Source organism: Chiroxiphia lanceolata, chromosome 17 (genome assembly GCF_009829145.1).
Source record: "Chiroxiphia lanceolata isolate bChiLan1 chromosome 17, bChiLan1.pri, whole genome shotgun sequence".
NCBI classification, from domain to species: domain Eukaryota; kingdom Metazoa; phylum Chordata; class Aves; order Passeriformes; family Pipridae; genus Chiroxiphia; species Chiroxiphia lanceolata.
This window is the reverse complement of record NC_045653.1, coordinates 14,726,176-14,751,450: the sequence shown is the minus strand read 5'-3', so window position 1 is coordinate 14,751,450 and position 25,275 is coordinate 14,726,176. Positions and strand designations below refer to the sequence as shown.

The following is a 25,275-nucleotide window of genomic DNA, read 5'->3' as shown; positions in this document are numbered from 1 at the left end:
CCTGCACAACCTTTAATATAATCTTTCCACAAAGCAATCCTGGAAGTTTGTGCTTCTGTGTCCTTTGCACAGGAGACAGTGAGGTGCAGGGAGAAGTCAAAAATTCACCTGCTGTTGAATGAATTTGGCCCTGACTTTGGACTTGACCCCAATCTATGTACTGCCAAAGTGCTGGTTTGTCCTTTGGGCTGGGTGAACTTGTCAGATGTGGGTTCCCACCTGAGTGTCCTTAGAGGAAAAAGCCATGGCTGTTTCGAGTCCCTGAGCTCAGGAAACATGAGCAGATATCAAATGTGTCATAAGTCAGCAATGACTTTGGCACTGCAACGTCTCACTTCATCCAGGGTTTGGGACCTCAATCAGCTGCTCAGCTGGTTTGATTTGGGTAAAAGTGACTTAGAGGTTAAATCCAGGAAAAAAATGTTCTGACTTTTCTAGGCTGTCCTAAAAAGAGCTTTTGTCCATCATTCTTTTTGGAGGTTTGTGATGTTGCCAAAGAAATCCAAGGTAACCTGTCTTTGCTGTATGTACATTGTGACATTGTCTCTCTTAAGAACAGCTCCTGGTTTTCACATTGTTATTTACAGAAAACAGCTCACAGGGCAATAGTGGGAGCCCTGAGTGATCATCCTCGTGTGGGATGAAAGATAAAATCATGTTGTTTCCTCTGCCCATTCACTGAGTGAAAGTTGAACCCTTTCTGTGAAACAGGGAGGCTTTGGCAAGAGGAGAGGAGAAGAGCAGGTAGCCAGGGAATTAGAGCATCGTTCTGGGACATGGGAAATGCTTATTTGAACCTCTCTGATTGGGAAGTGGAGCTTCTGCAGCAGTGCAGGACCTGCTGAGCAATCCAGTGAAGCAGCAGTGGCATTTATTATGTGGCAGGGCTTGGCCTGAGAGGAGGCCCTGGGGTGGGCTCTGGGAGGAACATGTCCCTCCTGGGAGTGCTTGGCACTCACCTGCAGCTCCTGCAAGGGACTGAGGGACAGGAAAGCCTGTTTTGTGGAGTCCAAACAGATCAGGTGGTGACATGCCCAGACACTGAGCTGCACAGGGAGCACTGCTGCTGGAACAAAGGTGCAGAACGACTTGGGGATTAGGCACATCCCCTGTTCAGTGAAGGTGGCCACAGGGCAAGTTGTGCAGAGTGGCTGAGCTGCTCCAGCAGTTCACTCTGGCCAAAAGAGTTCATCCCTTGCTGAGTCAGGATGGACAGAAGGGACAGCTCTTCCTTCAACCTGTCTCCTACTGGCACTTGTTGCACAAGAGAAATCTCAGCTCAGTGTTTTAAAAGGAATCCTTTCCTAAAGGTGCCAGCTTCTAGTGAAAAAACATGAAAGTGGTGGGGGTTTTTTGCATAGAAGGTTTGGGAAGTGTCACCTACAGCCTGTCAGAGAGTGACAACCTCTTGGAATCTTTTTTATTGGCACTTCTGTTCTGCAGCATTCGAAGAGAGCAAAGAGCTGATCCTCTGTGACTTCCATGTTTACTTTGGAAAGGATGTTTCTCCAAGAGAACTGGGATTGTCTCTGGAGAGACCAAGCTGTCATTGACAGACTTGTGCATTCTGACTGTAGGAGGAGAAAGGCCAATTTTATGAAGTTGTGTCTCCCCAGATGTGCTGCTCCCACCCTGAGGGGGGGCTGACAGGGAGCAGGGTGCTGGGGGATAGGGAGTGGTGCTCTTGGCTGGTGCCAGCAGCAGAAAGACAGAACCTGGTCTTCAGGGACCATCTGCCTTGTGGTAGAAAATCCTAATGGATTTGTTTTAATTTAGGCCTGGAAGTCAATAGGTTGGCTTTCTCTTCCCTCTTCTGTTTTTGGGATCATAAATTTACTATTTTTTGACCATGAAAGGAGGAACTGGTTGAATGAGAAACTCCTTCATAATGTGCAAGAGTGGCAGAAGGCCCTGGGCAGGCTGGGGACAGGGCAGGGTTGGAGGGACCACGGGCAGGGTGGGACTCTGGGAGGGTGTCCCTGTGCACGGGGACGAGGGGAGTTCTCCCCATCAGCAGCTAATGCTGGGGCTCCAGGGCTGTGCTGTGCCTGTGGGCTTGTGGGGGAGGCTCAAAGAGATTCTTGGCATAAAATCTTGGGTCTTGGATCCTCTTTGCTTAATGGATTGCTCTGTCTCCCTGGTGACACTGCTGCAGCTGCAAGCCACAGAGGCACTTTGGCTGAAGTCCTCGTGGTTTAAAGGAGGAACAGTGGATAGATCTCCACGGCAGGAGCAGGACTGAATGATCCCTGTCCACTCCAGCCTGGGTGAGTCCCAGTTCTGCTGACCTGAGGGACACATCTCCTCATGTCCCAGGCTCTGGAGAAGAGAGAGTTAGTGTGTGCAAAGTTTTCAGTTTATAGAGAAAGATTTGAGGTCTCTGCCCAGGAGGCTTTTTTGTACCTTCTTTGGCTTTTGGAAGTTACTAAGTTTATTTTTGTCTGAGTTGGCCTGTTTCTTTAATATATGGCAAAGGTGGCTAGAATCTTGCATAGACACTTTTTAATATTTTGTATAAACCTAAACAAATACATTAAATAAAGGTCCTTTCACCTCCAGCTTGATGGTTCAAATCCAATCGTGCTTGGGAACAGAACTGTTCAAGCAGTAAAAATAAAACATCTCCTGATTTATGAATAGGAGTGTCAAGCTTTGACTTGTTCTGATTACTGGCATCACATTATTTGTGAACGTTCAGACAATGCCAGAAATTCATGGAACACGTTTGTGAATCCCCAAAGTTTCATAAACTTCAGCCTGAGCAGTTATTTGCTTTCTGGTGAAGAAGTGGGCTGGGGCTGAAGCAGTCTGACAACAAGACCAGCTCACTAATGCTCGAGTCCCACAGTAACAATAATGAGTGCAAAGGCTCTTGTTTCTCCTGCACAGCAGAAGGTGGCAATTCTGCTCCATTTTACACCAAACAATTGCCATTTGCTCTCGGGAGCTGTTGTTGCTGGTTTGAGGAAGCCAAGGAAGAAGGGATCCAGCTTGACTTTCAAATCTTGCATTGTTTGCTGGGCCAGCTGTTGGGAAAAAATCTGTTATTTGCTTTAAGGCTGAATTGTTCTATTGGAGAAACCATGGCCAAGTAACACCAGGTTGTGGAGAACAGAGGAGGGGGAAGTGGGGCTGTGGTTCAGAGCCCTGCACAAGGCAGGACACAGAGCTGTTCCCACACGAGTGGATCAGTCACTGTGTGTTTGTACCAGTGTCCAAGTGCCCTGTAAAGCACAGGGATTTGGCAAATCCATGTGGATTCCACACCAGGAGTAGAGGTGCCACAACTAGAATCTAAGGTCAAAGCATTTCTGTGCTGAGATGACTCTCTCCCTGCCAGACTCTGCCATTCCAGTGGAAGGTGTCCCTGCCCACAGCAGGGGGATTGGAATTAGATGATCTTTAAGGTCCAACCCAAACCATTCTATGATTCACTTATTTTTTGGGCATCCAAAAGCAATTGGTGAATCCCAGGCTATGGGAATCTGCTCAAAGCAATGTCAGTGGCTTACAGTGTGTCAGAGCTACTCTGGGACTAATTGCACATGACATTTTGAGCATTTTTCACTGTTCTTTTCCTTTCTCTATGAGTCTTTATATTCTCTCACTGCCTTCTCTCCATCTGCAGAAAGTAAAATTTAGGAAAGGTTATTATAGCTGCTTTGTCACAACGTATAGCACCTGCATGGAGAAGTGGCAGGGTAGGAATAACATGGCATGGTTTGCTTCTGCTCTCACTTTGCATATGTGCAACTTTAAAATGTTACTTGTAATTTCTCTTGGTGTTACAAATAATAGATCAGGTCCATAATTTATTTGCTGAAGGTTCCAACAGATGTGGTGTAATTAACAGACTGTAATCATTAGGTTTTGGAGAGAGGGTGACATATCAATTTTTTAACTGTTTTTTCCACTTAGAAATACATCCAAGTAGTGCTGCCTCCAGAGGGATGTGCACATGGATGGATGTACTTTGTGCATGCCATTTTATACACACTCCCACTTTGCTTTCCAAGTATTAACATGTGTAAATCCCTTTGGCACGTGTAGATATGTGCAAGTGGGTTGTGCATCATAGCATTTATTTGCATGTGGAAGAAAGCACATGTGGAATTGTGTGCACTGGGAAGAAAGCACATGTGGAATTGTGTGCATGGGGTTATACTTGCTCTGAAGGATTTTGAATGTTTGACCTCAGGTGGTGTCTCCTTTTGCAACTCAGTGATTCAGTTCCTTTTGCCTTAAAAATAAAGGCAGGATGACTTTGGGTGGAGCAATAGTGATATTATTTTAGGAAATAAACCTTTGAGGTGTGTTGCTCAGTTACACCTCCTTTAATATAGTAACATGAAAACCACAGAGATGGAGGAACCAGTTTTGGTGGGTGCATACAGGTGCAGCTCAGGGGTGCAGGTGTTGAGCTGATACCCAAGTCTGCAGGGAGCACAACCCAGGGGTTCTTCCTCCCCACACAAAGAACCCTGGGGCTGCAGCACAACACCACGAGCTCTGTGTTATGGGTCCCATCTGTTCCACAGACTCGTCCAACCAGTTGAGTTTTGCTCTCAGGCTGTTCAAGCAGGAGGAGACTGTGGTGCTGTGATGCCCATTCCCAGAGTGATGCAGGGGGGAATCTCCTGCAGGTGGTTCAGGTTGGGAGTTGTAATGAGCTTCTGAGAATGTTAATGCATGTGTTTGAGTTTTGGGGGTGGTTGAAAGAGGGGGAAAAAGGTCTGGAGAAAACTGCTTTTCCTTTACCTTTTGGGAGGGTTCTCACGGTTTTGTCCAGCAGCTCCTGATTTCTCCCAGTAAACTCTCTTGGTGCACAGCAGGTAAGGGTCATGGCAATATCTGCAAGCATTGCCCTGAAATGGCATTAAAACCTAAGAAATTTCACTGGGGAAGCAGGTGAGAGCCTTGTGGCAAACCGTTGGGTTATCCACCTCTAAACAGCTGCCACTGATTATTTAAATGCTTTTTTTAAATGATAAGTAAATGAGAATACCCCTCTCATGGTACCCACATGGATTGTTTTTTCCTCTTCTTTAGGAGAAATTTATTTTTCACTTTGTGTCTTTTAGAGGCTCTAATTCAGGTTTCCTGCTGTTCTATCCCTTTCTTTAGGGACAGTGCAGGAGGCAGGAATCTGAACTGCCTGATGCTTGAGAAGGTGAGTAATGACTTGGAGAAGACCTTGTGTGTATGTTTTGATCTTTGGGCTTCAGACACCCCTTCACCCATAATTAACTCATGTGTTGACTGATCACCTGAGTGATCAAGGGAGACTCAGTATGTCAGGGGAAACCAGGAAACTATTACTCTATGGCAAAACAGCAATCAAGGCAACTCGTCTGTGATACAAATCAGATCCCTGCAAGAACAAGTCACGTAATGGCAAACTGTGCTGGAGATGGATGAGATCCTAAATCATTATCTTCAATAGCATCAATTATGTTTACAGGGTAAGCCCATGGTATCTTCATGGCAAGCACTACCTCCAGATAACAGCAGCAGCAGCAACAACAGAAATTAAAATTACAGCCTGAATTTGGGGAGGGGCAGTGCACTAGACACAACTGGCCAATAAATCAAGACCATCCGTGGGTGAGATGGAGGGGAATGGTAATGGTTATCATGCTGTTGTATAAAATGCACAGCTTAGGGTATATAGATCATTTAAAATATATATGAATTTGAAATCAGCCAAAAGATATGTCAGGCATTTTTCTTTGTAGAATTATGGTATGTTTTTAAAGCCTAAGTGCTTTTCAGTACAAATTTTAGCATGTTTTGCATTCAAATGGAACATCTACTATACGTGTGAAGCCCTTGCACACACTGACTGTAAAAGTGGAGGGAATCATTGGATTTATAGGTTCTTTTGCACATTCTGTCAAAGTCAGCCCTTCTGCCTAATGGAGCCAAGGAACAGGAAAGGCTTTCATTGCACAACTTTGCATAAGAGAGATGGTGTTTGCTGTCTGACACATCACAACCTGTAAACAAAGACTCAAAATAAGTCTGCATTAAAAGAAGGAACCTCAGCTGGGAAGGGATTACATTAATAACAATTTCTGTAATGTCTTTATCAGCATTTCTGTGGCCAGTTTGTGATAATAAACAGGCAAAAAAAAAAAAAGCTCTTGTTTGAGATGGAAGTAAATTTCAGGCTGATATGAGTGATGTACCTCATAACCAGTTATAATTAGAAGGGAGGCTTCTTACAGCTCTGTTCCTCTATAAATCACAGCAGATATTACCCCAACTTGTACAACAACTATGAAATATGCTATGAAATGTGAAATGCATGAAATAGGTTCTTTTGTTGCAATTTCATTCTCAGAAAAGCTCTAATTTGACACAAGCTTATGCCTTTTTTTGACAGGTTTCTTAAAAATAAGGCCCCAATTCCCTATTAAAATTTCCATTTAGTAAAGTCTTTTTTGTTGGTTTTTTATAATCACAGTTTGTGCAAACTGAAAGCATTGCATATTTGGGTACACAGAATCCCTGGAAGAGCTGATCAAAAAAACTCAAGCCAACCTTGTCTACAGCAGAAGCTTCATCTCAAACAAAATTTTACACTGAAGAAGCCAGAAATACAGGATAGTAACTAAGTAGATGTGTATTTTCCTTTCCTTTTCTGACAGAGTCATCTCTGAGCTGGCCTGATGCCCACCTGCTTTATTCCAGATGTGGCCGTGGACAGTCCCCAAGGAAAGCAACCACAGGGAAGAAAGTCTTGCTGGCTTAATACCTAACAAATACCTAAAAACAAAAGCAAAGTAAGATTCCTTCAGTCTTTTTCTTATATTGATGTCTAAGTTTTTTTCCTATGAATTTTATTATATTTTTAATAGAAGATGGATGAGATGATGTCAGAAGTGTGTTCTCATCACAACTAGGCAGGTGAACACCCAGGACCTTCAAGGTACCAAAACACTTTCAGGGATCTCAGCCCAAGAGACTAGCTCTTCTTTAGCAATCCAGATTATTTTATCTTCAGAGCCAAATAACTCTACTTATGGTGCAGTCTAACAAGCCAGTCATGTCTGCTTAATGTTCTCAGCTTGGAGGAGTAAATCTGTAGGGCAAGAAATACATTTATAAGTCTGAGATTAAGAGTAATGGGGGTGGGGGGAAAGGTTTACACTATGATTGGCTGTAAAAAGAGTGAGATGTCATTATTCAAGGGAGGGTTCAAATATGAGGGACAAACTTAGCTGCTTTAAAAATAAATTAGTGTTTTTAAAGAATTAGACAAAACTCTTGTTTATTAGATGAAATTAACAATTGTTTTGTCTTTGAGAGGTAAACAAAGAGCTGAGGGAGTTTCAATCACTCAGTCTTATGACCTTATGGTCACTGTCCAAAATACCAGCAATGTTCCATGCTGGAGAACTAAGGAGAAGAAAAGCAGATACTCAGCAGGGTTAGCCCAGTGTCCTTCCAAGTAATCCCTTATTTTTCCAAAACATTTCCATATGGGGAACTCTGTCACTGAGCAGAAGCACTGAAAACAGTGTGGTCAGTGCTTTGTGTGGATGCTGATATTGGCTGCTGAACACCCAGAAGAGCTGACAGGCTGCAGGGCTGCCCTGCTGGCTGAATGGAGAACTGATGCCCGGGGCTGAAATGTGATTTGTAACATAAACTCCAACCAGCAAACGAGCATCACCATCTGGAAGGGAAGCAGAGAGCTTGGATTAGCTCCTCTGGTGAAGATGAGTACCCAGGCAGAGTCTGAAGAACTGTTGCAGATATGAAACTCTTGCCCTGAACTTGGTGGAAAATTGGTTCAAAACACAAATTTTCAGGATATACTTATTTATGCAGTGGGCCTGAGATGTAACTCTGAATCTAAATCCATTTTTGCTGGGCAAAGTTGAGATCTGGCTCTCTGCTAACCCTGCAAGCCTAGCTACAGTTCACCAATCCTAGAAAGCAGAGGGACTTACTCTTAAGAAAAATACTCTCTTTTTTTGTGTGTGTTTGGTTTTTTCCTTTTCTTTTATTTCCCCTTTGTTTCATTTTTTTTTTTTATTTTCTTAAAGGGAAAATTTGTTACAATAACACAAAGCCATCCTGTTCTCTCTGGTTACAGCTGAGTGACACTACACGGGCAGCAGAATATGTACAAATTAAACTGTAACAACGTCCCGGGGAGAGGCACAGCAACAGCATAAAAATTCTCCACAGTGCAATATGACTAATGTTGTGTGAAATGCATTCACTGGCGAAATGATGTCGAGGTGTATCTTAAGGAGCTATGCTGCTGGAGATAATGGTTGCAGAAGGCAGCTGAAGGAAGGGAAGGCGAGTGAAGGACGGAGGGTTGCAGGGAGGGCAGCCTGGCTGGGAGGAGGCTGGGGCAGGTGAGGGGGAGCAGGAAAGCTCAGCTCCTCTGGAACACAGAACCACGTGCTGAGCACTCAGTGGCACCTTTCCCCCTCGCAGCCTGCTGTGGAGGTTGGAGGTGTGCTGCTGTTCCAGGCACACACATGTGTTTCTGTGCTCCTTCTCACCTCCTTTTATATGGGCTTTTTGCAAACATTTATCCAGAAACACAAGCTGCACATGTGTTAAATATTCTCTAGCTCGTTACTTATAGAAATGTCTTTTTTCCCCTCTTTCTAGGTACAAAAGAAAACAAAAATCCCAGAGAGAAGGGACTGATTTTTTTATTAGCACATCTAAAACGAAGAAATCAGCTCAAATTTAGAGAGAGGATGGCTAGAGTAAGCACTTCATTAAGGTGCACTCACAAGTTTTCATCTAATTCCTTAATCTGAGAGTCTTTTTGAAGTAAGTACGTGTTTTGCCTGAATAAGAAACTTGGGTATTGGTAAATTAATTTGATTTTCCTCTCCATTAAACATAGATTTAGGAAAAGTGTAGTGACCCATTGTAGCATCATGCTTATCCACAGATGTTTATCTAGCACATGAACATTTTGTTTTCAAAGGAATTTAGGGATTACCCAAGCAAGTCTTTTCTTTAAAATCCAAGTTCCATTTTCCAGAACAGCTGAGGTGAGCTCCCAGCTCACTGAGTGTCTCTTACAAACCTAAGTACTTTTAAAAATCAGAGCACTGGTCAGCAAAGTGGACTTGGCTGAAATAAAACCATTCCCTGGGCAGTGTGTTGCTGGAGTGCAGGGCCTGCTCTCTGGTGCAGTCACAGCCTCTCAAATTACCAGAAAAACAGAGTGTTTTGATGGTGTTTTTGATTATCTGCTGCCTGGTTGGTTACAAAGAAGCAGCTTAGGCTGAAATCATGCAAAGGTTGTTCTTTCTGATGTGTGGGAGCCACGTTAGCCAGTTTTGCTTCTCATTTATTGATATGTACAAGGATGGGAGGTAGACCCAGCCAAAAATGCTGGGATCCAACTATTTTCAAAGCCCTCAGATATCCAGAGGGGGGAGTTCATTTGTCTCCTCCTGAAGATAGTGGGTCCCCATGGAACACTTCAGTGGAAGGCAAAGCTCTCCAGAGATGTGGGGTGTTTCTGTTCTGCTTCAAAGGCAAAGGAGGAGGGAGTCATGTGATAAAATCAGTGTTTTCAGCCCTAAATCTAACTTGGACCTGGGGGTTCTTTGTGAACCTTATAAAGCTTTTTCTCCAGCCAACCACCTCCACTCAGCACTGAGCACGTGCCAGGAATTCCCCAGCAAAGGAAGCTGCCAGAACTCATGGAGTTGGGATAACTCTGCTATCAATGCCATAAAACCCCCAGTGCAGGCAGGGCTGTGGTGTGGCCAAAGGGGAACATCCTCAGCCTGCAGCCCAGGCTCAGGGATTTTGCACCCTCTGTGCTGCAGTGTCGTGCTTTTCCAGGGCTGTGCTGGCTCTGTGCAGCAGGATTTCTGTGTGCCCTGTTCCTCTGGGAGATAAACCTGAGCCATGGACTCTGGGGGCAGGAAAGCACGTTCTGGCTCTGCCAGAGTGTGTGCAGTGATACAGCAAGCTCAGCACTGGGAAGGGGGAGAGGCACTCTGGGGCCTGGGCTGCTTTATAGCTCAGCTGATTCTCTTCTTTCCCTCTTCCGTATCCCCTTAATAGCTTGACAGGAGAAATCCAGGGAAGATACAGCCCTGTGATTAACAGTGCTGGGGGCTGGGGAGGGATGACAGGGAAGTGCAGTGTGGCTACCAGCCAACTTCCAGCAAGAAACAGAATATCTGGCTTCCTCTAATCTCCAGAGGAAAATTAAGTTACAAAAACCTTTAGTGGAAACTTTGCATACGTTCAGTGCCATTGCCATGCCTGACAGGGAAAAAAAAACCCTGATGTATTATTTAGTTTATAGGGATACAATTAAAGGCATAAGCTTTCCCACCAGGAATGAAGGGGAAGAAATCCTCTTGAAAACTGAAGACAAAACCCCTTTAAACTCCTTGACTGTTTTGTGCTGTCAGAGCTCTTGAGAAATTCTCCTTTCTGTGTCAATGGGTGGTTGTGTGAATTGTACTTGGGAACATCTTCCCCATGAATTTCTGCACTTGCATCCAGAGCCCTTCTCCTTTTCCCAGCCATTTGTGCTGCTTCCCTGAGGAGCACTGCAGGGCAGGAGAGGATGGAGGTGTGCAGGAGGCTCCTGACTCCCCTGGGCAGACACTGCCCCAGGAAAGGCTTTGGCTGCTCACGCTGCCCCTGAGAGCCAAGGCCCTGCTGCTCATCAAACCCTTGTGTGACAGAGGAACTGCTCCCCTCCTCCCTGTCTGTCATCAGTGGTGATGAAAAATCAGGGAGTTTGATTTAAAAAAATACCTTAGGTGTTAAGTGAGCAACAAGTTGGGACCTATGTGTGTGAGAGAAAGCACTGATTAAAATTAAATGGCCTCCTTATTGACAGGTACATCTAAAGCAGCTGGAGCAACCCTGATGAAAGGATTACTGACATGTTAGCCAGTTTAGGAGAGGAAAAAAAGAAGTTGGATTGGCTGGTTAGATCCCTGCTTCATTTAATCTCATGGCATGTTGATAGATGTGTGAACTGAGGTTTTTTTCATGTCAGAAACACTGAACAAGGGTCTGAAATGGCATCATGTGGCTCAGCACCAAGCATTCCCCTGCCTGGCTGTGCTGTCCTCTGGCTGGTTGCTCAGGCTGGTAGGAATATGGCTCTGTTTGCTCTGAGAGGAGAAAGTACAGCTGCATTTTGCAGTATTTCCCTCTACCTGGTTGCTCCCAACCTTCCTCATGTGATTCCTTCACCAGCCTCATCTGAAAGGAACATTTTCCATGCAGATGAATGTCAGAGCCATGTCTACATGCCATTTCCCTTCGGAGCACTTTATTTCTCTTCAGCCTCAGGGACCTCAACCCCAGGCAAAACTCCATATGGGGCTGAAATTGTACCCTGGCCACAGGAGAGGGATGTGTTTGTGTAAGTGGGCACACACAAAAGCAGATGTGTGCCGTCCAGAATAAAGGAGGCTATTCAGAGGGTCACAAAAAGGACAATTTATGGCCAGTTTCAGCAATTAGTCAGGCCAAAGAAGTGAGGTGGGTCAGTATTAAAACCTCACTGTTTTGTTTACTTTAAAAAAGCAACAGGGAGTTCCAGCTGATGAGCAGAAATACTGAGAGAGGGTAATTAAAGAGAAACAATCTGCAGTGTTTCTCTTCATTTTGTTGTGCTCCCCTTACTCAGTGTTGAGAAACAGAGCTGCTGCTTTCTCTGTGGGAGGGTGGTGTGGGGGTGGCTGTGTGGGCACTTCTGCAGCAGGAATTCACTCCTCCCTTCCTGCCAGGCTCCTGCACCTTGCCGGGAATTAAGGTCCTTCCTCCAGAAGTGCACCCAGCAGAGCTCCTGGGTCTCAGGCTATAGGGCCATCCTCTCCTATGACTGTTTTTATTGTGTTAATGGGGGAAAAAATTCCCTTGAAAGATTGATAGCTTCTAAAATACCCCCCAGCCCAAGAGTAACTTCAACTAAGTAAAACCTTGAGCAGGACCCACGCCCCACAGTTAACCACCTTATGTTAGTATAAATATCCTGTTCCATTTGAACTATTTTGTGTTTTATTCAAGTCCCAGTTCTCGTGCTGCCAAAACTTGATTTTATGCCACAGTCTCATGAGTAGGGATTTCACAGATGTTTTTACAGACTCCTGAGCAACCCAAAGCTTCGTGCTATGTGGGACCCTTTAAAGTGCAGGTTGTAGGTGTACAGCAAGAAGGTAAATTTTCCATGACTTTTTGTTTTACCTGGTCCATGAGCAGCCTCTTCTGCCTTGTGCATCGTGGGGAAGCTGATGGATGATCTCATGTGAGATGGAAAGTGCAGTGGAATGGCTGGGCATTACTTAATGGAAGTAGTTTAATGAAAGAAAAGATATTTAAATATGTGGTTTGATTCACTGCAAATTTGTGGCAGTAGATGGGGCCCTTACTGTAATAAAATTCCCTTGAGTTGGGAAGTCTCTTGGGGGTGGTGTGAATATGCAGATATTGGTGTGACTTCTTAAAGATCAGCTCTGACCTGACTCAGGCACTTCGTTGTTTCCATGTAACTGCCCATGAAAAAAAGCCAACACAAAAAGGTGGGGATCAATGTTCCTAGACTTCTGTGTCCCATCTTTTCATTCCACTCTGTCCTAATGTCTTCTTTTACTGTCTTCCTTTCCAAGAAGCTGCAAACCCCCTGGCTCCCTGGCCTTGCTCACTACAGACAGCACTTGGGTGAGATCAGGGACGAGCAAGAAGGGAAACACATCCCTGGAACAGGATGGGGCAGGACCAGAACCTCACTTTGTGCCACCAAGCTGTGGATTCAACATTTCCCTCCTGCAAACACATTTCCTGGCAGTGCTGGGCTGGCCTGGAATCCAGACCTGGTCTGCTGGAGGCAGAGCCATTATCCTAAAGTGCTTTTATTGATCTGTCGACTTTCTGTCTCCCTCCTTCTCTTCCTCTCTTCACCCTGCCAGCCTCGTGAAGACTCATATCTTGTCTCATACAACCGAGGTATTTTAAGGGGAGAACAATGATTTTGAAGTCAGATTATACAAATTATACTTGACCAGTGAGACCAGATATCCCCCGAATGATGTCTGTGGAAGGATTTGTCTACATTTACAAACAGCCCCTCTTCCTTCTCCTCTTATTTTCCCCCTCTGTGTGTGTCCTGGTGTTCTTCAAACAATCCATGTCAGGGCCTGGTACATCTTCCTTGAGCAGCCTGTTCCCCAGAGGGGCAGTGCCATCCTGTCATGCTTTATTTTTGGTTAAAGAAAGCTATAGTAGTAAATCTATACGTGTGCTGTGATATCCAACAGTATTAAAGGCTGAGATTTAAAGAGGGGCCTGAAAGTTGATGCCTGTGGAAAGCTCTGTGTGCCTTACTGGAAATTTGAGGTGAAACATGTTGGAGTGCAATATATTACAGTGACCTGAGCTGCTAATCCTTTGGAGGTGGAGATAAAGGGAGAAAGATTAATACTGGAGAAAATGTTAACAGTCCTGTGTATTACCAAATACTAAAAAAGGGGTTTGGAAGTTGGTTGATTTAATTTGATTTACTATTTCAGTGTTCATAGTATCTCAGGTTTCTGGAAAATTGCAATTCCTTCCAAATTACATTGCTCATTAACTAATTGCTTAAGACACAGGCATTTAGTCAGTGGTCTGAAAAATACACAGGTAAATACTGAACAGTTAAAAAGGCTAAATTTGGTTATAAGAGTGCATTAACTTTTAAAAAATCTAAACTGTGAGGTCTTTCATATATCTGAATACCTCACTATTCATGAATGCAGTACTTGACAGATAAAGAAGTTATCAGTAGTTTATAGTCAGGTGTGCATATTTATGTATAAATGCTTTATAATGCTAATTTTTTAACGTTGAAACAATGTAAGTAAAAACATATTTCAGTAAAAAACATTAATTCACATTGAACTCTTTTCTTAGGCTGGATGGTATTTTATCCTGTGAGGAATGCCCATGAAAGTAGTGTGAGTGTTTTCACTGGGAAATATTAATGAGATTAAGGACAAAAACTTCTATGGTCAGATTTATTCCTTATCCAGCTTATTCATATCACCATTAGTTTTCTTTTTATGGAATCTCACGGAGAAGAAGATAAATTAATTTGCACTAATGAAAAGGGTTGCCTGTGCAGTACTGAAACCCTGAAGCTTCTGCTGTTGCTCTTCTAAGGCAGGAGGAGAACCAGCTCTGTGGTCTCAGGTGGGCAGCAGAGCAGACAGGCCATGGATCGTGGGCAGCAATCAATGGGCAAGGTCTGCAAGAAACCTGCAGGGGAATGTTCATGGAGAGAATTTATCCAAGAAATTGGAATATAGTGAAATGGGGAGGGGAAAAAAGAAATCCAAGTCTGCTTCCGTATTACTGGGGAAGTGAAAACATGTTGGTGATAAGTTTCCCAGAGCATGGGATGCCAACTTACAGACACAGGACAATGGCCCTGGAGTGAGTTGGGGTTCAGGTGAGGAGCAGCAGGTCACTGCTCAGGGCAGAGGACTTGGCTCCTTGTGGAGCTGTGTGAGGAACAGTGAACTGTCCTTTGGAAATCACAGGCAGGGAGAAGGGAATGGGAGTCCTGGGGGAAAGAGAATCTTGAAAGCTCGAGGCTTGGCAAGCACCCCTGAGTCACTGACTGTCCTGGAGAAACCAGAGCAGCAGCAGAGCTCCTGAGCTGCACCTCGGGGAGTGCAGCACATTCACCTCAGGCACTGGCTGGAGGGAAGAGCCAGAACTGTCCTCCCTCCCAGACACAGCTCACAGTGACACTGCTCAGGGAGAAAGTGTAACTCAGTTTATTCTGAACTAGGCACAAATGTGCATTTCTTTGTCAAAACGTAGAGATTTTGAGGCAATATGGTTTTGAGAGGGGGTGCGTTTGGCCAGTTCTGTAGAAATCCTGATCAAAGCACTGGCTCAGTCAGTGAGATGCTATTAACAACTGCTGTAAGTAGACTGAGAAGTTTGTTTCTGTGTTTCAAAACCTAATTGCTAAGTGAAACTTCCTGATTAAACAGGTTTCAGGGCCAGAAGAGGCTCATAACCACGCTTGTCTGGTAAGGGATTGTACAATGATAAAGCTGATGTTCTAAAAGGTAAATTTGTCTTTATACAGAGGAAGGTGAATTCGTGGACCTCCCTCCTGCAAGATGCTGTCAGGACAAGCTGGGAAGTTGGATGTCTGAGATAGATCAAGATGATTTTCCAACCACCGGCACGCAAGTAAACACACAATGTAATTTGCAAGCAAGGGAAAGCAAGCCAAAAATCACATTTCGAGATATAAATGATGCTTGAGCAGAATTATGTAAAACTCTGTCTCCTCTGAGAGCAGCCCTGAGCATGGCTGATGCATTTGGTGGGGTGGCACTGCCAAGCTTGCACATGCCAAGCACGAGCTCAGGCAGGTGAGCTGGTCTGCTGGGGGAAATCCTGTGTGGACAGCAGTCCTCTGCTTGGGGCCTCGGGCTTTGCAGGAAAGAACTTCCCTATGGATTAGAATGCAGTGTTTGGGATGGTCAGTGACACAGGATTGGAGGCTGTCCTAGGGAAGAGGATTCTGAACTGGGAACTGCCTGGCTTTTTATCTGCCAGCCAGGTGAGCCAGGCAGCCCCACACCTGCTCTGTCAGATGGAACACACAACAAGAGGGAGAAGGAAGGGAAATATTCTCTAGTAATTCGGGGGGAGGAGAGAGGCAGGAGGAGCCCTGTGCACCTTTCAGCTCACGCTGACTCGAGCTGCCAGCAGAGCAGTTGGGAGCTGCAGGGTGTGAATCCCACAGGATCCCACTGTAATTAAGGATCCTGCAAGGTGAAGGGGAGGGAGAAAACTGCAATAAGTTCATCAGCAGCATTCCCATCGACCCCCTGCCCCTCTTGGACACCCTTTGGAGATCTTCAACGTGTTCTGGGTTTGTTTCAGAGCCAGGAACCAATGCTGGCAAATGCAAAGGTGTGAAATGTTGGCCAACTGATCCCAAGTGCCCTACGAGGCACTGCAGGGTGTTACTCTAAGTGGATGATGAGCTCAGTTCAGAGGCTGTGAAGTTAAAGCTTATTACCCTCATTAAGAGATGTGTGTAATGTGGTTTCAGGCTTCTGATATGGTAAACCCAACATTTTCCAAGTGTTTTGTCGTTCTGTCTGTTTTGCTTGGAGGGGAATTCAGTTTCTGTTTTGCACTGGGTCGTATTCAGCCCAGAGAACAGCTTCCTTCACGGAGTTCAGAGTTTGGGATTGCCTCTGTGAAGGCAGAGGCTGAGTGTGGGGCAATGTGCTTTGTCAGAACCAGGAGGAGTTTCCCTGTGAACAGAGGGAAACAAGGAGCAGGGTGCAGGGATGTTCACGTGCTGAGAACCAGTCCTGTGCTGTGAGCACTGGGGCTGAAGTGCCAGGCCATGCAGGGGTCCCTGCCCCGTGCTCCTTGGAGCTCTGCGTCCCAGGAGATGGGGTTGTGTTTCTCCCAGTAGGGTGTAAATGCAGAAAGACAGCTCAGGTTTAGCTTTCTATGCAATTTAACAAGTAGGAGCACTGAGGTGGGTGGGGCAGGATCAGGAAGCAGTTGAGGTTCACCAGGTACCCTTTGCACAAGAAGACCTGAATGTCTCTGCCATGTGCTCCTCCTCATCTCCACTATCTGTGCCTTTCCTCTGCCTGGGCTCCCACAGCTCCTCCCAGTGATGGAGCACTGGCTCTCCACTCAGCTTCAGTCTCTAGGTTGGGAGGGTCAGGTCAGGAGAGGTTTGAGGTGCTCAGCCCTGCAGTGAAGCCCTCCCTGCCTCAGAGGGCTGCAATTGAAACCAGCTGATCCCACGTCTCTTGCAAACATTTCCATTTCAAACCACTGAAGTTTTATGTCTTTCTAGTAAATTTTTTTTCTCGGGCCTCATAAATCTCATAAAGATCTGGAACAGCCAGTAAATCTGGCCATTCAGATACACATTTTCCAGTAAAGAGGATAATGGTTGCTGTTCCTGATGCCACCTCCCCTCCCCAGCCCTCAGCTGGAGGAGTTCCCCTCTCCCTGCCTGCAGCTCGGGCCAAGCTGAGAGGCACAGGGCAGGTCCTGTTTGCACCAAGGACTGAGCCACTGCTGCACCTCTGCTGCCTTTGCCACTGCCCCTACCCAGGACCTGAGCAAAATCATTTGTCCTCTGCACGTCTCAGATCAGGAGAAATAGGTTGGTGCTTCCCTGCTCAGTGGGTTGGGAATCTTGGCTGAACCTTTGTTCTGCTGTGAGAAGTTGCAGAATTCCAGGCTGGGGATCCTCCTAAACATGAGAGTCCACTCTGTCAGCAGGGCCTCAGTGCTCCTGCTCCCTGCCCTCCATGCAGGTTGCTCGGGGCTGGGCTGTGGTTGGCTCTAGTCCCTGGGATAATCCAGAGAGGAACCTTTCTACCTGTGCACCCACAGCAAATCCAGCCAAGTCTCTTAGGCTTGGATTTCCAGGTAGGCTTGAAAGGACATGAACTTGAGGACAGTATAAACCCAAGACTCCTCAGACTTCCATTGGAAATATCAGGCAGAAGTGCTGAAGTTATTTAGAAAAACATACTCTAGAAATAGAACATTGAAAGCATATTTCCCCTTTATTTGTTGTCTCCCAAGTTCAAACAAGCTTATTTCCTTTCCTGCAATGCTGCTTTTGATAATCTTGTGCCAAAGGCACTGAATCTGTTCTTATTGCTGTCAATAGCAAGATGCCTGTTGCTTTTAATGGTTCAGCTATTAAAACACTGCACCCCAGTTGTCTGGCTGTGAGCAATCCCAAGCTATCGCAGTGACAATATGGAACCTTTTTCCTCTCTGAATGTTTCTCTGCAAAGTTTGACCATTTTGGCTGGGGTAAAACATGTGTCTATCTGGGATTCTTTCCAAGGATGAGATTTTGACAGCTGTGCTCATGTTGGCAAAAATCCTGACATCTTGTGCTTGGTTGAAATAGCAGATTCTTAGTGGAGAGGGGTGGGAATCCGATTTCATAGATGAACACTTATGAATTGAAGACTGTGAGCCTGGCTGAGCCCCTTTCACTTGGGTGAAGAGGCTGAACCTCCTCTGGGAACAGGGTGGAGCCTCCCTTTCTCCCCCTGCCCACCTGTGGGCACAGATGGCCCATGGGCAGTGGGTTGGAGCTCTCTGTGCCTCTGCCAGCTTCGTGCAGCAGTTTGGGACATGCCTTGGACTGCACCCACCAAAGTGGGAGTCAGCCTGTTTGCAGTACATGCCTAATGATTTTCATTTACATTTTGGATGTTTGGGCACGACTGGGGGTGGTGTGAGTGAGCTTTCAGTGAAAATCCACCTTTGCAGCCCTGAGCAAAGCTCAGTCTGTAATTTATGCTGCAGAGCCTGTGAAAAAGCAAAGCCTTGCTCTAGTCTGAAGCAGCTTGTTTGGGGGTTTTACAATCACTGTTATGATTAAAATGATTGAGTGTTTTTTGTTTGCCTTTTTTTTTTTTCATGGAATGAAATCTCCATCTTGAACTGGAGAAATATTTCCCACAAACACTGTAATTATTCAAAGCTGATATGTTTCTGCAGTAACCTTCAATCTGATGGACTGTCACTTTTCTGATGAAGAATCACTTGTTTGGAGACTAGAATTCCTATTATCTCAACAAATAGGGAATGGTGGCTCAGAAAATTGTGTCATGAGGTCACCCAGGTTCTCCACATCAGAGCCAAGGATAAACTGGAACAGGTCTGGTGGAAGGTCATCAAAAAGTTTTCAGAAGGTATTTTGCAAAGATTATATTTATTTCAAAGTTTCCAGTGGCCAGGTAGTTCCTTTATATTTTACCAAGAAAAATAACTTTAAAAAAAAAAAAGTCACGAGGTTTTAAAACCACATCAACAATAATTTTCCATGTCTGGTATTTCACTGGAAAACAGGGAAAAATATTTTTTAAAACACAAACAAGATAGTAGTCAAACAACAAACCCCCAAACAAGACATCCTCCTGATGAAAACAATTCAAACAGTTTTGCTCAGGACAGATTGTAGCTTAGGGTTAGACACAGAAATTCAGATGTTCACGCTTGCTCCCATGGCAAATGTAAGGTATTTGATGTAGCTTTTAAAGAAAAATCAGCTAAAGTGGCTCAAATTCATTCTTGCTGTGCATTAAGTGACGTATACAGATATTTACTGTCCATGAGAAAGCACTTGGGTAGCCTTTTCATGTCTTTAGGTGCTCAAGCCTTTCTTAAGGATTTGGGAGGCTGCAGGTCCCTGTTATGGGACAGATGAGTGGGATTTGAAATGGGTAAATCTGGGACAGCCCAGGACAAGAGCAGGGGGATGTGTGGGGCAGGCAGGGGAGCTGGAGGTGAGCACTGAGCACAGAGTATTTATCCTTGCATGGGCTGGCCATGCACTGAGTGGCCAAAAAAGTGACCAGTAACTACAAAACTATATGGGAAAAGCTGTAGCCCTTGTGCTTTGCTTGTGAGACCTGTTTGAGGAGCAGAGGGAAGGCCCCTGTGCTGCGTGGGAGGTTGGTGAGTGTGACCCTGAGCGATGCTCAGAGGCCTCTCCAAGTCCTGCCTTAGTGCCGAGCTCTCCCCTTCCTCTCCCGCTTGTTTTTTGAACACTAGGGCAAATATTAGCACATCTGGGAGTGCTGGGCTGCTGTGTTTGGAGTGCTTGTAGCACCCCTGTTAGCTTGATTAAAACTAACATCCCCATTTCTACACTGAGAAATTCCAGTGGTGTGTCTCCCATAAATTAAACTGAAATTCCAACTCCGAGTTGTCTTCTAGTTCTGCAGCAGATCTGTTTACTCTGGAATAGCATAAGGCAGATGTCTTCATCTTTGCTGATTCTTAACAGGTCACAGGCATTGACTTTAAATAACTAAAAGCCTTTAAAATAATTTTAACACGTGCTTCCCCCTCCCCAACAGACCTTAACCTTTAGCTGGCCTTAACCAGAAACGCCCAGGATAAAATAATCCTAAAACAGACCATCATAAACTGAGGAGCAGCTTTAAATATACAGTGTGATCATTACCTGAAACCAGGGAAGAGGTTGGAATAATTATTGCTCGTGTTTACACTTCTGTATCTCAGTGGGTTATGTTCAATCCCTTAATGATGATGATTAAAAACATACTGGAAACACGTGGTAATTACAGCAAGCACTTAACCGTGATTCCGAAAGCACAGAGGTGGCTTTGAAGTGGGACTGGACACAGTGTGTGCTGCCAAAACATTGCCAGAGTCAGGAGCACCGTGCAGCAGGTCCTTGGTAAGCATGGGCACGATGCCCTGTCTGGTTTGGCTCCTGCAGCATCCGCCTCCAGCACCAACCTCAGAACTGCTCCTTGTACGTCACTGAGGCTCCTGCAGCCCTCAGGAAAAGCTGATTGATGGGGGGTGAAGGATCATGCAAATACTCTGCTTTTTAACTTCTGTAAAGCCAAAGCTGAATTTTGGTTTGTTTCTCCATGGGGGACCTTTGGAGGGCGAGGCAGTGTTTGGGAAGAGGGAAGGAGGAGGAAGTTTGGGGTGACAGCGGGTGCTGGTTTGGGCACTTTGCCCTGCCAGGACTTCAGTGTGGGTACTGACATGAAAGGGAATTCTCCAGCCACGAGCTGTAAACCTTGTGTTTTAGGAGTGTTCCTGTGGGTGAAGGATAGGGGCATGTATTGCAGAATGGATTCCTTGCTTTGTTTTCCCCATTTAAACAAACAAAACCACTCCTATTATAATAAGCAAAGAAGGGTGAGTGATGAGGCTTGTGCTGTAAAATCATGTTTGCTGGAAAAGTTGTCCTGTTTTCCATTGCTTAATTTCAGCTGAACAGGGAGGGCCTGGAGGCTGGGGAGAACACAGCTACTTTCTTGGAAGTATATTTATGAGCAGTAGAGAGGAGTCCTCCCGGGGGGGGAGCAGTTTAGTGTAAGGAGAGCAGAGCTCAGAACAGGTCCTCCCTGTTCCTTTGGGGCTCAAAGAGATTCACTTCTCCTCATTATCCTTTAATTTTGTCCATCATCTCTCTTGATAATTTTCTCTGCAACCCCAAATTCAGTTTCTGTGCCCATGCTGATGCCACAGAGAGCACGTGCTTACACCGTGTGTCTCCCATTTGGGTGGTGTTCCTGTCCCCCCACAATGTCCCCTTGCAGATGACTGGCTGTCACTAAAACTCCATACGCCTAAAACAAGGCTTTTCCCCACAGATGTGCTCTTTCTTAAACAATGTGGACACCCTTATGCTCCTGCCTGTCTCTCACACCTCTGGGGATTCCCTTTGCCTCATGTCTCTTTAGGTTTGTGCCTGCAGGCAGTGTTGAACTGGCCACTTGTTTCTCTGTAGCCTCTCTAAAGTATTGCCCCTTGTGTCCCCTGTCCTGGCTCCCAGGCCTGCTCAGGCTGTCACTGCCATGCTCCTCAATCAATGTGACAACAGGGCTAATTCTGACCTTGGCAAATCCCATCTCACCCTCTTCATGCCCACTCTTTATGCTCCAAAAAAAATATCCCTTGCCTTGCCTGCCCATCACTCCTCCTTCTGCACCTCTCTTGCAAGTCTTTAGTCTTGGTCATATCAGGCACAATCTACTCGTCCAGCATTTTGCAATTCTGCTTTTGGGTCTCCTGTCCCTCTGCTCAGAGATCGCTGATGGTGGCAGATGGAGGGATGTGCAGAGTGAACTGGAGCTTGTTTAGAGAAGATGCAGCAATACCAGGAGTCCACAACCATCTCCACTCCTTTTTCCTTGTTGGGGTGTTCCTTGGAGGAGCCTGACGTTGTACATGGAGTGTCCTGTGCCCTGGCCTGTGCAGGACAGGATCAAAAGGCTCTGGTAGGGCTTTGCAGCACACTTGGAGCTGTGTTCCAGCTCAGAACCTCCTGCAGCTCCCAACCACGTGGAACCAGTGTGAGCAACAGACTTCAGTCCATTTTCTAAATGAGAGTTTGGGCTGCAAAGCCCAACTGCTGAGCAGTTCCTTTTCCTGTGAGAGGGAAGAATTGTGGTGAAAGCTGAAGGAAACCCCTGCTGCAGCCCCGTGTTGGGAACAAAGGTCACTGGCTCTGCAGCAGCCAAGTGTGCAGCCCAAGGCCAGTGAACACCTTGAGCCTTGTCCCGAGGCTCTGGGACCTTTGACAAAAGCTGGGCAGGATTCCAGTGCTGAGCCAGAGGAAGGACACTTGGCCCATGTTGCACCTGGGGCATCTCAGCCTTATTGCAGTGTCACATAAGGCTTTGTCTGAGTTTATTTTATTTAATGGCCTTTTTTTTTCCTGGTTATACTGTCACAGGAAATTCTCACTGTTCTATTACCTTTTTCCTGCCGGAACTAACCTTAAAATATAATGAATAAATAAATATATATACATACATATAAAAATATGCAGACAGGAAAGCCATTCAGATCTGCAGAGGCCTTGATAACGCTGCTGATGAGGTTGCCAGCTTTCCCTGTGTCTGAGCTGAACAATTCCCCACCACCTCCCCAAGCCGTGGGAACTCAAGGGGAGGTAGTTGTGAAGCTTCTAATTCCGAGTACAGGTGTCTGGTTTGAAAGACACCACATGCCGTGTTGTAATCTCATTTAGGAAAAAGGTAATTAAATAAAAATGCAGATGTGTTACAGTCACAGTTCCTGAACATCTGAAATGCCTGTCGGGTTTAAAAAAGTAAAGAATAAATCTCTCTGGAGGAGCACTGTCCTCTCATCTGTTGTAATATTATCCAGTATTAGTATTTTAAATAAGAGGAAGAGTTTAGAATGTCAACATCTGCTCTTACCTATCTCTTTACAGCAGGAACATTGTGTTTAAAACCAAACAGGATAGGAATGCCTGAGCTTCCCTCATTATTCTGCTCTGTGTATCAAAATATTCCTCCTGGTGTTTACTCGTTGCACATTCTGCTCCATCATTTGGTGTTCTCAAGGTGCTGTAGATCGTCCAAAGCAGAGCAGTTGTTAGACCTGCTCAACTCTGTCATAACAACTCGGGTACTCACTGATCTTGCTCTTCTGAATTCTTAACTTGAAAAGTGTAAATGCCACTATATTCTGGATAAACTGTTTGAAAAAGATCATTTTGAAAAAGATTGGCCAGCTTTAGGATGGGCTGTTCCCTGGGGAGCAGTAACGATGATGATAGCAGGGATAACAATAAGTTTACCACAGAATTCATCTGGTCTCAGGCCAGCCCAGTGTTTAACCCCATGCTCAACTCCTCCAGTGTGTTTGCATCCCTGCTGAGCAGAGTTAAGCACATCCTTCAGCTCTTTGCTCCATTGCTGCTGGATTCCATCACATGCTGCTCCTGTTGTTTGTTTGAGATGTGCTGTTTCTGGGTTTGACCAACCAGAGTAAACCTTTGGGATTAGCAAAGGCTGAAGAACGCCTAATATATTAATTATTCAGTTTAATTTAGGAGGTTACAACATATATTACGAGGTTTTTGATCTTTCCTCTGTTTAACTCTTTTTCTCTAGTGCTACCTGAGGTTGGGAGATCCACAGCTGGGAGTGGAGACTCTTGACCTTGGAGAAGGAGTAGAGGTACCAAGCCTGGCTGCATCACTGGGAATCCTGCTGGGAATCTTTCAGTAATGCTGGGGAGTTCTCCTACAGGTACTATTTCTTTGAACTCTTGTTTTTGTTGAACAAAAAATGAACCCCAGAGCATGGCTTCTTTAGAGAGGTGCAAACCCACACCTTTCTAGTCCTCCTGGTGTGATGGAAGGGAGCTTAAAACATGATGTGGTTATTGTGTTCTAGGCTCCAAAATAAAAAAGTACATAAGAAGTTTCCTACACTTCTTATTAATTTTTCAGGATTTTCAAGCCAATTTCAAGCCTTTTTGAGACCTGAAAAGTTTTGAGCACTTAATGCTGGCAATTCCTTGAGCCCCTTAAGCCAAGCTTGTGGGGAATCTGATTTTTATTGAACTTTTTTGATAATTCATCCTTCCTTACTGCTCTGAGCGTTATAGAAATGCCACACAAGAGTGAGGGCTTTAAAGCCTGTACCATCTAAAATGATTGTCACAGAGTAGGAACTCCAGCTGCAGCAGGTTTTATCCTCTCAGAGCCCACTCTGCAGCACTTCCAGAGGAGCAGAGCCCTGTGTCAGCAGCAGCTCCTTGCCCAGCTCAGTGATGCTGCAGGTCTGAGCTTCAGGCTGCCAGGGGGTTCCTCAGGGCTCTGCCTGCACCTCACCTGGGTTTGCAGGCACAGAATCCCAGAATGTGCTGAGCTGGAAGGGACTCACAAGGATCATCAAGTCCAACCCTTAACCCTGCACAGGATCATCCCTGAGTCAGCCCCTGTGCCTGGGAGGGAGAGCAGCAGTGAGCTGGGGGAGCAGAGACCCAGCAGTGCCCTGAGAGTGCCAGCTTTCCAACTGGACTCTGGGGTTATCCCTAGATGCCTACAAATACATCAGAACCCTGTCATTGTCTCAACCAGGCTTTGGATCACGGGCTCTTAAGCAGAACAGCACATCTTCTGTTTGTTCCACACTCCTATAATGCTTTTAAAAGAAAAGAAAGAAAAAAAAAAGTCCCCAAACACAAAGCTGAAACGTGCTGTGAGTTTTGCCCTGACAGCCAGAGGTGGAAGGGATGGTTGGCCAGGATTAGAGTCCCAGGCTTTGAAATCTCCTCCTGTGAGTTATGGCTGTGTGTCAGGAGCAGTAAGCAAAGCAAAAGGCAGTAGCTGGGCCGGTGTTCTGCACAATTGCCTGGGGCCCCAACTGAAATTTAATAAGCAAATGTAAGATTTTAGTGCTTTGGAATGGAAACTTTATGGCAACTTCTTTCTGCAGCCCCTGTTGCAGTGATGTATTGCATGTCTGGGTTGTGCAGTGCACCCTGAGTGCTGAATCCAGCTCTGCTGTTGTGCTCTCAGTGCTGCCTGGGAATTCCTCTCCCAGGCTGGAGCCAGGGGAATCTTCAGGTCCCAGAGCAAACTGGTGTTGAATATAGTTATGGCTGGCATGTCTTCACTGCAGCTCCTTGCACACGTAGGATGAGAATCTGAAGGGCTGTGCCAGGTGGGGGAATCTCTGCTGGGGATTTTTTGAAATCCTGTGTTACCAAATCATGTTCAGGGATTGCATGTGGAGAACAGATCCTGGCATGGGGGATGAGAAAAGAGGGGCATGACTTGTTTCAGTGCTGTTTGTCCTTTGAGTCGTTCTTCAGATTTCAAAATACAGAGGTCTCCTATGGGATTCTCTGATTTTTTTATTTTTTTTTTTTTAAGACACAGATTCATTTATTGCTCAAGGAGTGTCCTGTAAGAGCTTGTTTGAC

At 45.4% G+C, this 25,275-nt stretch overlaps 2 long non-coding RNA genes across 2 annotated transcripts; both read left to right on the top strand.

The window, feature by feature from the left end:
* Positions 1 to 2,182: 2,182 nt before the first annotated feature.
* On the top strand, positions 2,183 to 6,789 carry LOC116795376. The gene is made up of 3 exons (XR_004360035.1): positions 2,183 to 2,267; positions 5,125 to 5,170; positions 6,651 to 6,789. It is a non-coding gene; the product is annotated as an uncharacterized LOC116795376 (long non-coding RNA).
* A 1,854-nt stretch (positions 6,790 to 8,643) lies between these two features.
* Positions 8,644 to 23,571, top strand: LOC116795377. The gene is made up of 3 exons (XR_004360036.1): positions 8,644 to 8,805; positions 15,107 to 15,213; positions 23,454 to 23,571. It is a non-coding gene; the product is annotated as an uncharacterized LOC116795377 (long non-coding RNA).
* The last annotated feature ends 1,704 nt before the right edge of the window (positions 23,572 to 25,275 follow it).